This window comes from Ictalurus punctatus, chromosome 15 (genome assembly GCF_001660625.3).
Source record: "Ictalurus punctatus breed USDA103 chromosome 15, Coco_2.0, whole genome shotgun sequence".
NCBI lineage: Eukaryota > Metazoa > Chordata > Actinopteri > Siluriformes > Ictaluridae > Ictalurus > Ictalurus punctatus.
Genome location: NC_030430.2, coordinates 24813712 through 24824644, shown reverse-complemented (window position 1 = coordinate 24824644; position 10933 = coordinate 24813712). Strand labels below are relative to the sequence as shown.

Sequence of the window (10933 nt, the reverse complement as noted above, 5' to 3'; positions counted from 1 at the left end):
AAAAAAGTATGCACAATGATTCAAATGTTTGACTCGAGACTCATCTGGAGATTTTTGAATAACATAAAATATCTCATTTAAAAACAAATGTTCTCGTTATCCAGGAACTACAGCAGTAGAGGTCCTTCGACTCGAGTTCGACCACGAGACGTTTTCTGAACGTTATTAGAATCGGTGCTTAGTCTTGGGCGTTTGTCCCGTCCTGTGAAAACAAAATGTCCGTCTTGTCTTTTCGCCTGCAGTCTTCACGACAGGAAGTCATTTCGTCTTTTTAATCGTTGACGCGGTGCACGAATGAAGCCGTGTAATTGTGGATCATTTCATGGTCTTGATCTCGACCCAGTCTCACTTTCCATTCAACTTGATATTTACTTGGTCTCGACCCACTTAAGACTTGGTTTTGACGCGATCTCGGCTAGTCCTGGTCTCGGACTCGACAGTGACGGTCATGACTACAACCCTACTAGGGTTTCACACCAATAGGGACAAATACTTATGCAGCTTTTATGCTTTCATTTGTAAATATTTTCGCAAACTACACTACATGGTCAAATCTTTATGGACACCTGACCATCACACCCATTAGTGCTTCTTCTCCAAACCGTTACCACAAAGTTCGAAGCACACGATTGTATAGAATGTCTCTGTATGCCGGAGATTTACAATTTCCCTTCGCTGGAACTAACAGGCCCAGACCTGTTCCAGCAAGACAATGCTCCCGTGCACAAAGCGAGCTCCATGAAGACACGGTTTGAGAAGGGTGGAGTAGAAGAACTCAACCCCACTGAACACCTTAGCTGAATGGTCACAAATCCCCACAGCCACGCTCCTAGAAGAGCGGAGGAGGTTATTATAACAGCAAACACAGGGGGAATAAATCTGGAATGAGGTGTTTAGCGAGCACACTCGGGTATGGTGGTCTGGCGTCCACAAACTTCTGACTGTGTAGTCTATATAGATTCATTATTACGGGCTGTAGATTCATGAAATGCATGTCGAATGTTAAAATTTTTGACCTCGTGAAGGGTTTTCCCAGGCCACCACACATATAGATATTAACGTGTCGAGCATATTGTGAGGAATAGCAAGTGAAAATAACGCTGATGCGAAGAAGCAAGAGGAGAATATGAAAAAAATAAAATAAATGAACGAATGAATGAAATCAGATAAGCGCACAGTTAAGTACAATCAGAGCCATAATGAAAGGACAAACTTGAAAATACTGTACGCGTGAGCTTGTACTGTCCGGCATGGAGAACACTAAGGGTCTGAGATCATCTACAAGTGTCTTCAACCTCGCACGGCGCTGTAACTCGACTCAATCGAATCTGTTTTTCATCCCCTCGACGCAAACAACATACTAACAGCAGCGGTGGCAATAACTGTGAAACCACTGGTTCGACAATATCTAAGAAAAGAAAATGAAACTACAGAGCATCCTCGTGTTTGTTCATCTCCGTTTCCTGAAGCGGGCCAATAGCTACGGTATGCGTACGAGTGTAAAGAGTAAACAACATGTTCGAACGACACGCCGTAAACAATCCAACCATCACAAACATAGGAAACGTGCTTTTGAATAATGGAAGCGAGTGAAAGTCAGGTACTTTCCGACTCTTTTATTTACATGCCCTAGATGACGAGTCACCTCGAGTTACATACCGAGAGCTCCTTGCCCCTGAGTCAGAGTAAATAAGGAAGTGAGAATGAAATGATCAACCAAAAATATGTGAGGTTTTGTACTATTAAATACTTCCTCTTCGACCGACTTCCTCCGGTCGCACATGGATTTCATCGAGTACGACGGTATCTGTAAATACGGAGAAAATAAATAAAACCGTACACAGATGCAACCGAGATTAATGCCACAAAGATCTGAACTGTCTCAGACAGATAATAATGATATCGAACGAGGATTTTCGTCCCGATTAACCCTCGTCCTCGAATGGGTTAGATGCTGTAAATGAGAGCGAGCTGATTTTATGTGTGATTCTACAACTGATTTCCATTTTATTTATTTTTTTAAATGAAACTGTATATACAGTAGGGTCCAAATTTCTAATTCGATACAACAGTTTTCATTACAAACGATATTACCAGCAACAGCCTGAGTACAAAGCGGAGTCTTTACAAAACATTTACACGAATCTCAGACTTTCTTCGTGTTTGTTTTATGTCCCCTTTTCTCGCTTTAATGACAGCGTGCAGTCGAGCTGGCATGGACTCCTTGAAAGGTCCGTTTTACATGATATTACGGAGATGCCAGCGATCCTGACCATTTCTGCTCTCTGGAAATGCATCATGATGTCCTACCTCTGGATGGAGCGCTCATCAACTGGAGGATACAGCCTGGATATCGCTGAGGACGGTGAAGCTTGAAGTACCATGGAAATGGTTTTTGGACCTCGATTCCACACGGACGTTCTCGCCGCGGTCGCTGCGATGGCCTCGGGACTTCAATTACCACGTACAGTTTTACACTCGGGTCTCCTTTAGTGAACGGTGGACTAGTTCAACACTCAGACGTCATATAAACACCATAATGACCTTTCTTTTACGTTCACACTCTCCGTCGTGACCCGGATGAGGACGGGTTCCCTTCTGAGTCCGGTTCCTCTCAAGGTTTCTTCCTCGTATCATCTCAGGGGGTTTTTCTTCACCACCGTCTCCACCGGCTCGCTCAATAGGGATAAACTCACACGCTTAAAATCTCCATCCCGTGTTTATATGTTTCTGTAAAGCCGCTCTGAGACGACGTCCGCTGTTAAACGCGCTACACAAATCAAACTGAATTGAAAAATTGAATTGAACAGATCAAATCCACCGGAGTGTCGTCTGATCACACGCTTAAATGTAAGAGATTAAACACGAGGAAAATCTGATCTTCTGTATAACGCAGTTAACATGGTCGCCATCACACATTTGCTTAGGGACCTGGAAATAGTGCAGAAAAGTGAATATTAAATATACAAGATATCGAACATTTACTTTCTTTGATGGGATTTCAAAAATAATTTAAATTTATTATTATTTTTTTTTAAATATGTATTTATTAATCATGTTCTCAACACTGAATCTAAGAAAAAGTGTGTTAAACCGCCGCAGGCAACGATGACTCTTTTTTTTTAATTATTAATTTTTAATTTAAAAACAAACAAACAAAAATTTGCGGAATCTAATCTAACAGGGATTTTAGCAGATGATTAACAAACACACACGATGTGGTTAACTCGCATCCATGCGCCAATTCCATAAACACTAAAGAGATTCCGATAACGTACTTAAAATGAAATTTTTTAAAAATGAATAATTTACTTTTAATCTACAACCAGAACATATTTTTCTTCTTCTCGCGGTCTCTAGGACATTCCGATGAACGTTCCAAACATTTATTCGGGGTGAAGGCGTTCAGGTAATAAGTTTGAGGGAATGAACCAAAACGGACAATTTTCATGACCCGAAACGGGCGACTTGTCGAAAAGAGCGTCCCGAGCACGGGATGTTAAACGGATTCGCGGATTTTACTTTTTGCTTTACGTTACACGGATTTATAAAATGTGAGCTTATATTTCACCCCAATCATGGAATCGATGGCATTTTTTGCTGTATAAATATATTTATATTGTACCACTGGTCCTTCTGGAGACAGCAATAAATGCATCACGACTTGATATAGTACACAAATTAATCCGTTTAGTCAGAAGATGGCACTAATGAGTAGTGTTTGAAGCGTTTCTAGTAATTGAATCATTTCCTGAGTCGATTCGATGTGCCGATTCTTTTGAGAGTTTTTCTTTTTTTTTTTTTTTTTTGGAGTCACAGATGGCTCAAGGGGCAATCTTTTATGTGCCTGATTTTAACGCAGGGGATTGTGGGTGACTAACAGATGGGTCGTTTGTGTGCATGTCCTGATGGAGAAAACGGTAGCTGTCCAGATGGCACAACAGTCACCGGAAATCTCCGGCTCTTATTGCACACGAATGATTTCCAATGCTTTGTAAATCAAAGGTGTTTTAGTATTTAGCTCCTTACATCTATGACTATAATACTTTGCCAACAATATAATGAAACTGCAAATAAAATATTCTTTTTTTTTTTGTACATTTTTCGCGGTCTCTTTCATAAGTACTAATCTCAAATCATGCAGTCTGTGAGTTATGTTCTATTTTTATTAATAACAAAGGGTAAAATATCAAATATAAAGAGTAGATATAAAGAAACAACAACATTAGAGGTAAAAACTTGTGTGTTTTTTTTTTTTGTTTTTTTTTTAAAGTTTCAACAAATATAAAAAGTCTGTACAGATTTCAAGCATTCCCTCCATAAAGTTGTTACTTTTTGAATTAGTCTGCGAAATCCATTTACATCCCAGAACATTTCACTCTGTATATAATAACATGGTGATATTAATAGTTAATGTAATAGTTCGTTGAGTTGTTTCCGATGGGGCTGAAATGGATCATAGCATCTCTTCTTCATTTCTGTTTCGTTACGAGATTGTAACTCGTAAACGAAACAGATGCTGAAGAGTTTCAGGACTAGGGTCACAGAAAACATCTTTAGTCCTGCCTGAATAATCTATTTCACATAACAGATGTTTACATATAGTCCACAAGACACAATAATAACTGAATATATACAAATGAACCTGCTCAAAAGTTTACACACGCTCGATTATTAATCCGGTGTGTCGTTACCTGGATGATCCACGACATGATGTGTGTATGTTCTGCGAGAGTTCTTCACGAGTCTCTCGTTTGTCCTGAGGAGTTAAACTGCCCGCTGTTCTTCGGAAAAATCTTCCAGGTCCTGCACATTCTTTACGTTTCCATCATCTTCTCCATATTTGAGCCCTTTCAACAGCGGCTATATGATGTCGAGATCCATCTTTTCACTCTGAGGACGGCCGAGGGACTCGTACACGACGATTACAAAAGGTGCAAACGTTCGCTGATGCTCACGAAGGCAACACGATAGATTAAGAGTCAAGGGGGTGTAAACATTTGAGCAGGACGAGAAGGGTTTGTTGGTCTGAATTAGAAACTTGATCATGCCGTATGTTTGACACCCCTGGCATAAAGCATCTTTTCCATAATAACCATTAGGCCTGGATTTGAATGGCATGAAGCTCTTATAAATGGTGATCCTTCACCAAATAGTGTGTGTGTGTGTGTGTGTGTGTGTGTGTGTGTGTGTGTGTGGCTCACCAAGAAATCTAAACCCAGGCCTAACCGTATACTGACCAAGCAAGTGTTCGTTTTCCATCACATTACTCTACGTGTAAAAGTAGGAGGGGTTTGTTTGGCGGTTATGGGGCAGCGATGGCGACTGACAGACAGGAGGCAGAATCACATTTGAACACGCCTGTATTTTTATAATCTCAGTTTGCATGTTTAACTTTCAAGTTAACAATCACGTGATTAAATTCTCGGGCATACAGGAACTCTCGAAGTCCTTCGCAATACCTATGGCTTCTTTCGGGCCCTCCCCCTTCCTCTCTTCTCCGCTCCGCCCTTTACTTCATTAGAGACGGCACCCTTGTCCTGGCCAATCTCGTTCATGGTCTCTTGCTAGTGTAAAGGAAATAGAGCGTGGAACGGATTAGGATCGATGTGAATCAATCAAAGTGCAGACCAGAATTAGTAAGTACTAACCACTGCAGTCTCGGAACAGCCCACGAGACCCGCCGTTTCGGAGATGCTCTGACCCAGTCGTACAGCCATCACAATCTGGCCCTTGTCAAACTCGCTCAGCTCCTTAGGCTCGTCCATATTCACTGCTTCCGACACATCGACTTCGAGATCTGACTGTTTACTTGCTGCGCCTTTTTACTTGGTGCCGCTGTAATGAGATAATCAAATGTCATTCACTTCACCCGTCAGTGGTTTTAATGTTATGGCTGATCGATAAACACCGTATATATTAACACCTAAAGGGAACAAAAAAAAAAATATCCAGGAATCTGCAAAAATGCTTGTCTTAGACAAGCGTATGTTTTTATTACACTAAACGAGCACTTTATTAAGACCAGTGCTGCATTCATGCAGTTATTTAATCGGATAATCATAAAGCAGCAGCACACTGCATAAAATCGTGCTGATACGGGTCAGAATCAGAATGGAGAAAAAAGTGACAGTGGCATGATTGTTGGTGCCAGAGGGGCTGCAACAGCAAAAGACCACGTCAGGCTCCTCTTCTTCCAGCCAAGAACAGAAAGCGGAACCAGGAAAAAAACATAGCCTGGTCTGATGAATCTCGATTTCTGCTCAGGCACACAGATAGGGTTAGAATTTGGTACAAGAGACATGAATCCATGGACCCAACTTGCCTTTTGTCAACAGTCCAGGCTGGTGGAGGTAGTGTAATAGTGTGGGGAAAGTTTTCTTGGTGCACTTTGGGCACGTTAATACCTATCAATCATCACTTGAAGGCCACACCCTATTTGAGAATTGTTAGTGAGCGTGTGCGTCCCTTCATGGCCACGATTTAACCGCATGTCTCAAAGCAAACGTTGTCTCAAACTGAACTTATTGTCATGTTCATGAAACCACTGTTTTTCAGTGGCCTTGCCAGATCCCAGCCACCGGATCTGAATCCAATAGAGCGCCAGATTCGCGGCATGAAAGCGCGCCTGTAAAATCTGCAGGAATTGCATGATGCGATCATCTCGACATGGACCAGAATCTCCAACATCTTGTGGAAACCATGCCATGACGAATATGGACTATTTTGAGAGTCTAACCAGTATTAGCATAATGTTCCTAATAAAGTGCTCAGTGAGTGTATGTTATCATACTGCCCAAACATAGTTTAAACCCTTTAATGTAGGGGGCTTCAATCTTACCCACATAGGGTAGGTGTTTCGGCAGGCTTTCATACCAACCATAAAGGAGGTACACTTGTTGGTGATTGGACACCAAGATGGACTGATTAAGTGGAATCAGGCGTGGCTCTTGTCTGCAGCCACACCGGCTCTTTGTGGATAAGACTGAAGCCCGCTGCTAAGATTGAAGCCTTATGCTAAAATGCTTTAAATTATTCTTCAATCTAGACTCCAAACCCATAATGACAAAGCAAGAACCAGATTAGTGATAACTTTGCGAAATATCACACTGACATAAGTATTCAGACCTTTTGCTACGACACTTGAAATTTACACCGATCAGCCGTAACATTAAAACCAGTGACAGGTGAAGTGAATGATATTGATTATCTTATTACAGTGGCACATGTGAAGGGGTGGGATATATTTATTAGGCAGCAAGTGAACAGTTACTTCGCGAAGTTGATGTGTTGGAAGCAGGAAAAATGGGCAAGTGTAAAGTGATGACTATCGCAGGGAAAAGGCAAGCTGGCGGAGGGAGTGTGATGCTCTGGGGAATGTTCTGCTTGGGTCCTGGCGTTCATGTGGAATAGACACCAGTGATCCTGACCCCTTCTGCTCTCCAAACCTGCCTGATCCATCCCGATGTCCTACTCCTGGTTGGAGTGATCAACTGGAAATCACTCACTGCTGCCGAGGATGGCCCCACATGGTCAGCCTAAAGATCATTGAGATTACGGGGGATGGTGCCACTTGAAAACCATGAAGATGAAACCATGACCACAATTCATATGAACAGGTGTGCTATGGGGGCTCAGGACTACAATTGCTGCAAACAGTTTTGCATTCAATCTTCATCAGTGACCAGTGGAGAAGTTCAACAAAACAGACTTAATGTGTAAACGGTAATGAATTTCCTGGTTACACAATTGCACATTTTGACCATGTAGTACACATTTACAGAAGGGATTTATTTATAATCACACTATCCGGTGTCACCCAGATGAGGACGGGTTCCCTTTTGAGTCCGGTTCCTCTCAAGTTCTCTTCCTCATATCGTCTCAGGGAGTTTTTCCCTAGTAGTCGGATCCACGGATGCCCCACCATGCAAGATGTTTCTACACCTCGACTGGAGTTCACCTGAGGCAGATTCGATTAACTGGACATGATTTGTGAAGGCACACACCTGTCTATATAATCTCTAACAGCTGAAAATGTACATCAGAAAAAAAAACCCAAACAAACCATGAGGTCAAAGAAACTGCCTGCAGAGTTCAGACAGGATTGTCTCAAGGCACAGATCTGGGGAAGGCGACAAAATAATTTCCGCTGCATTGAAGAGCACAGTGGCCTCCATAATTCTTAAATGGAAGAAGTTTGGAACAACCAGGACTCTTACAACCCAGAGCTGGCCACCTGTCTAAAATGAGCAATCGTGAGAGAAGGGCCTTGGTAAGAGAGAGGTGACCAAAAACCCGATGGTTACTCTGGTTGAGCTCCAGAGATCATGTGTGGAGATGAGAGAAACTTGTAGAAGGTCAACCATCACGGCAACACTCCACTGATCTGGGCTTTATGGCAGAGTGGCCAAATGGAAGCCTCTCCTCAGTATACACATGAAAGCCTGCTAGGAATTTGCAAAAAAGCGTGAGAAACAAGATTTTCTGGTCTGAGGAAACAAAGACTGAACTGTTTGGCATCAGATCTCTGGAGGAAAGAAGGCACTGCTCATCACCTGTGCAATACCATCCCAGTGGTGAGGCATGGTGGTGGTAGCATCATGCTGTGGGGGTGTTTTTCAGCAGCAGGGACTGGGGCACTGGTCAGGGTAGAAGGAAAGCGATAGAAAGAAGGAGATATCCTTAATGAAAACAGTCCCCTCCAAAACAATTTACTTGTTTTTCCTGTAGACTGAAGACATTTGGGTTTGAGATCAAAAGATGAATATGAGAAGAGAGTTTAGAATTTCATAGCACATTTTGAACCAGACCACCCAATGTGTAGGCGAGCAAACCTTTTGGAACATGTGACTGACAGCTGTTTCTTGTTACCCAGGTGTGTCCTGTTAGATTGACTGTTTAAACAATAAATAGCTGTGAACATCTACACTTGGTTTTAGCCTTCAGTTTCACATGTGAAGACTGCATTTGGTGTTAAAATGGATAAACCAACATGAAGATCCGAGAGCTGTCTATGGGAGAAAAGCAAGCCATTTTGAAGCTGAGAAAAGAGTGAAAATCAATCAGAAGCGTTCCACAAGCATTGGGCATAGACAATACGACAATTTAGACTGTCCTGAAAAAGAAAGAACCCTCTGGTGTACTGAGTAACAGACATGGAACGGGTCGGCCAAGGAAAACAACAACAGCTGATGACAGAAACGTTGTGAGAGCTGTGAAGAAAAACCCAAAAACAACAGTCAGTGACATCACCAACAACCTCCACAGGACAGGGTGAAGGTCTCACAATCCAGCGTTCAAAGAAGACTTCGAGAGCAGAAATATAGAGGCCGTACCACAAGATGCAAACCGCTCATCAGCAGTAAGAATCAGAAAGCCAGACTGGAATTCACAAAGAAATACAGAGATGATCCACAAAAGTTCTGGACCCGAGATGAACCTCTACCAAAGTGATGGAAAGGCCAAAGTGTGCAGAAAGAAAGGATCCGCTCGTGATACAGAACACACAAGCTCATCTGTGAAACATGGTGGAGGTAGCGTCATGGCTTGGGCTTGCATGGCTGCTTCTGGAACATTCTCACTGATCTTTATCGATGATGAACTCATGATGGAGCAGCAGAATGAATTCAGATGTCTACAGGAACATTTTCTCTGACAATTTACAGAGAAACGCATCCGAATGAATCAGGAGGAACTTCATCATGCAGCGAGACAACGATCCAAAACACACTTCCACCTCGACACAGGACTTCATCAGGGGGAAAAGTGGAAGGTTTTAGACTGGACACGTCCATCACCAGACCTTCACCCAACTGATCAGCGTCTCACCTCCTGAAGAGGAGACTGAAGGGAGAAACCCCCGAAACAAACAACAACTGAAAGAAGCTGCAGGAGAAACCTGGAAAAGCATCACAAAAGTAAAATGCAACAGTTTGGTGATGTCTATGGGTTACCGGCTTGATGCAGTTATTGCAAGCAAGGGATATACAACCAAAATTTCAGCTTTATTTACTTTAAGATTTATCTGTTCCTTTACGTACAGCACAAACTAATGAATTGGGCTTGTCGTTCCAATAGTTTCAGAGAGGACGGCACGTCAATGTCACATTTTCAATTTTTTTAATAAGTAAAATGATCACAAATCCGGTTTTGCATCATCATTACGGGGTATGGAGATTAATGTGGAAAAAAAAAGTATTTAAAGCATTTAAGCATAAAGATGCAACTTTTTTTTTTTTTTAAAGGATCTGAATATTGTGAATATATATGAACCTTCAATATTAATTTCAGACATAATAAATCTATTATAATTATTATTATCATCATTTTAAACATACTATTTTAGCCTCATCCAATTACTTTTTAATATTTGATATTCAGACAGAATAAATCGATACATAATGCAATTTTTTAGTTTTAAAAAAAAAAATCTGGATATAGGTAGGCTATAAATAATTCATGCATCAAAAGGTTTAATCTTTAAAAAATGACTTTCATTAGATAAATATTTAGCTCTTCACACCAGTTTAACCTTCTACTAAATCTCCACACATTATATACGAGATATATTACACATGAAACGTGTGTCCCTAAACCGTGCAATTCAACTCCTGAAATCATTTTCCAGCTGGGAAATTTTATACCAAAGACGAATTTGCATAATTAATGCACAATAACAACCATGCACAAAAACAACAACAACAACAGAAATGTGAAATACCTCTACTTAATATATAACTGTTAAAACAACAACAACAACAACAGAAATGTGAAATACCTCTACTTAATATATAACAGTGTTTAAAAACAAACATTAACCGCTTTTCCTGCGACTCGAACATGGATGAAGGACTTCCTGTTTATGTCAGAGCGCGCTTCTGATTGGCTGGTGATGGTGACGTCATTGTGTGCGACACACTTGTGCCCTACAATC

General features: G+C 41.4%; 1 long non-coding RNA gene across 1 annotated transcript; it reads right to left on the bottom strand.

Annotated features, from left to right (window-relative positions):
• Positions 1–5345: 5345 nt before the first annotated feature.
• Positions 5346–10933, bottom strand: LOC108275513 (uncharacterized). Its single transcript, XR_001814711.3, has 3 exons — positions 10778–10933; positions 5652–5838; positions 5346–5567 (listed from the first exon to the last, which is right to left on the bottom strand). It is a non-coding gene; the product is annotated as an uncharacterized LOC108275513 (long non-coding RNA).